Source organism: Lagopus leucura, unplaced genomic scaffold, assembly GCF_019238085.1.
Source record: "Lagopus leucura isolate 7727_CA_CO unplaced genomic scaffold, USGS_WTPT01 Super-Scaffold_100018, whole genome shotgun sequence".
Classification (NCBI taxonomy): Eukaryota; Metazoa; Chordata; class Aves; order Galliformes; family Phasianidae; genus Lagopus; species Lagopus leucura.
This window is the reverse complement of record NW_024962272.1, coordinates 1,263,637-1,267,066: the sequence shown is the minus strand read 5'-3', so window position 1 is coordinate 1,267,066 and position 3,430 is coordinate 1,263,637. Positions and strand designations below refer to the sequence as shown.

The window sequence follows — 3,430 nt, the reverse complement described above, 5'->3', positions numbered from 1 at the left end:
ATGGAAAGGCCTAGACTTTGATTTCTCTTCCTGGCTTCCAGGTGGCACATGGGTCAAACGTCTCCTATTTTATCTACTGTGTGTTGTTCCAACTCTTATGTTTGTTCCTTGTATGATTCCATGTTTTATTCAAATTATACAACATGTTGTATCCTCCATGTGCTTTGTAACCACTTCAACTGATGATGGACAAGTCCAACAGATGAGGGCAACATTTATAACCAAACCCAAGAAATCTTTTGTAGTAATTGTGTAACAATTATCTACCCTTCTCACCTTCCTCTTTCCCTCTTGCTTGTTTGCTATTTTCATTTTCTTCCTTTTCTTTTCCTCACCACCGTGGAGGGTCACTTATGCTTCATTTCAAGCAATCTTTGAGCCACGGGGTGGTGTGAGAATCCTTCTTTGGTTTTTTTGGCACAAAGCTTGCTTCCTGAGGTATTTCTTGTGATAAGACTCTGAGTGATTTGTCAAGGAGGCAACTGATGGGTGCTAACCATGAGACAATCGATTTTGCTTTGGGAACATTTGAAAGCCCCTTCCTCCAGAGCTGCTTGCTCTATAGAAGAGCGGATGAGAGTGCTCAGGAGTGTTCACTGGCAGAAGATCTGGCCTGTGACAAAACAGCTCCAGCTAGGTGTGGGAAAACTGGGGAACGATACCATCGTGTTCTGTGAGAAACAGGATGCAGATGGGCACCCCTGCTCCCTCTTATCTGCTGGCAAGGCCAGGAAGATGGGAACAAAGGAGTTTCTGCTGAGATCCCAGAGCCAGAAGCTGCCACTCAAAGGAGAACTGACTCAACCACTTTGGATTTGAGCTGTCACTCCAAAGACAGCTGACTCGACCACTTTGAAAGCATTGAAAAGGGGCCATCATCGCCATGGTCTTCGTTGTCGTCCTTCATCGTCGTGCTTCGTCAATAGAACAACAATGCCTGACCCACCACTACTGAGGATCAAAGACGGAACTACGAACCACGCTGGATCCATGGTGGTGACTATGTCCTTCTTGCTTCCTATAAAGACTCCTTGCCTCTTCTTTCCTATCTTTTCTATCACCCTCCTTCCCTTCCCCATTACCCTAATTCATAATAGTGTCCGTCCTCCCCTTCCCCATTTCCCTAATTAAGATTTGTAATAAACTGGTCGGACCAACATTTGAACCGTTGTTTCTTGATGTCATGCTGGGTATATAGTCAATAAAAGAACCTGCTCTCCCTCCAATAAATTGGAGCGAGACATTTATTTAATGGCGTAGTCGGCAGGATACCTACCGTGAGAGTGTTGTCCTTCCAGATGTAGTCTGAAACTTTCTTTGTGTGTACCTCCTGGAGTTGCATGGAGCGATATTTTTTGAAAACTTAGACGTGAGTCCTTCTCCAGGAAGACCGCTCTGTATTCTGAAATTTTGCAGTTTATATGTATACTTCTCGGGGAAGTATGAATTAATTTTGAATATGTGTGTGCCTCCTCGGGAAGACCTCTCTGAATTTTGTGATTTAAGTATCTTGTAACTTAAGTGTGAAATTTGGACCTTTTTGTGCTCTCCTCAGAGAAAGGGAAGAGTGCTTTGAGCATTTGCATTTGAAAAGTGTCTGCTTCCCTGAGGAAATAAGGAGTCACTTGAGCTTTTGAATATGTGCACCTCCACCTCCCTTAGTGTAGGTCTTTCATTGTATTGAAAAAAATGAGTGACAGCACTGCCACCATGAAAAGTGAAGATGTATTATTTGATCTGCTAGAAAAACACGGTGCTCGATCTTCTTTATCAGGTATGGATTGGGCACGACAGAACTGGTAGAACTTGCAGAGTGTTTTGGACCGTATTAGTATCCTGCAAAAGAATGCTCATATTCGAGCTGGAAAAGGAAAGTCCTTTATTTGTGCCGTATTCGGGGCTACTTTAAAAGCAGCTGTGGATTTCTGAGATGAAAAGCATTTGGCAGAAACCCAAACTATACAAGCACTGCAGGAATCGGTTAAACTAACACAAGAATTGGTTAAAAATTCTGCAGAATCGAATAGTGAACCTTGAGGAACAATTAGAAAGAAATGTAATTCAGCTTTGTTGCAAATGGCTTTTAAGGAACTGTTAATGTGTAAGCATGCCAGTGATACCGTCACCCATAGTTTGCCTTGAGAAAAAACTTTTCCTCAGGTAGAACTACCAGGAACGATGGAAAGGCTAGACAATTTAAAAACCCCAATAGCTCCATTGCATCCTTTGATAAAAACTGAATACACTTTAGATAACAGCGAGGATCTAGATCCTCAAATGAATGTTAAGGAAATTCCCTTCTCAGCCACTGAACTAGTAAAATTGAAGAAAGATTTTAGCCGCTCTCCAAAGGAATCAGAGATAGAGTATGTATGGAGGGTTAGCCTCACTGGTGGAGACCAGATTCTGCTAACGGAAAAGGAGACAGAAGGTTACTGGGGACCAGGAGTATTTTTAACTATCGGTAACAATTGTGCTCCCTGGTCATTAACGCAAAGGGCTGCCTATTGCGCAGGTGGTCTCAACCCTTTAGAACGGGGAGACCCTCTTGCCATTATTGGAACAACTGATCAATTAGTAGAGAGTGTTCAAAAGGCTGCTTGTCTCCAAATGATGTATGATAGAAAGCTGCAGCCACACCATGAGTCACCTATGATGATGCCTGTTGATCCTGAGAGAATGACTCCTTTAATTAGAGGGCTTCCAGAGGCGTTAAAACCTATAGGTATACAACTGCAAGGAGAAATAGAGGCTATGTCTCAGGGAGAGAGAACCCAGCTAGTGTTAGAAGGAACTGTAACCCCCAACCATCTGCAGTCAGGAAACAAAGTATGGACGTGGGGAGAGGTTGCCCAAGTGTTAATTAACTATGGAAGAAAATATGGGCCAGTGATTTCTTCCTCCACTAAATTTGAACCAAGAGAAGTAAGACTTGCAGCAGTCAGCCTTGCCCCCAGGCCACCTAGACCAAAGCTCAGTGGGACTGGAAGGGTTTCATTGTCAGTAAAAACAGGTAGGAGAAATATTGATCATAAACGTAATTGCCTCTGGTTACTGGGCTGGCAAAATGGCGTTCCACGAGATCTGATGAATGGATTACCCACTGTCAGGTTAGTTAACTGGTGGCCAGAACAAAAGCTCCAGAATCTTGAGGAAAGCAAAACCCCAGGTCTGAGGGTCTCTCCCAGGGAACCTGAACAGCTATCCAAGCCATTAGGAAACTGATGTCTTCGCCCCTCCCAAGTGAGCGCTGCGGCGGTGAAGGGTGGATGCATGAGAAAGCTCACAACAAAAGGAAACAAGATCCTCCATTTAACACCTTCTGTCCAAAGGCCTCACCACACTTCCCAGTTATCCCTGTGGGTCAGGATCCAGTGGCTGATAAGCCAGGGAAACACTCTTACCTCCCTAGCCAGACTGTGTCGATTGA

At 44.0% G+C, this 3,430-nt stretch overlaps 1 pseudogene; it reads left to right on the top strand.

The window, feature by feature from the left end:
* Nucleotides 1–1,710: 1,710 nt before the first annotated feature.
* Nucleotides 1,711–3,225, top strand: LOC122183416 (annotated as a pseudogene).
* The last annotated feature ends 205 nt before the right edge of the window (nt 3,226–3,430 follow it).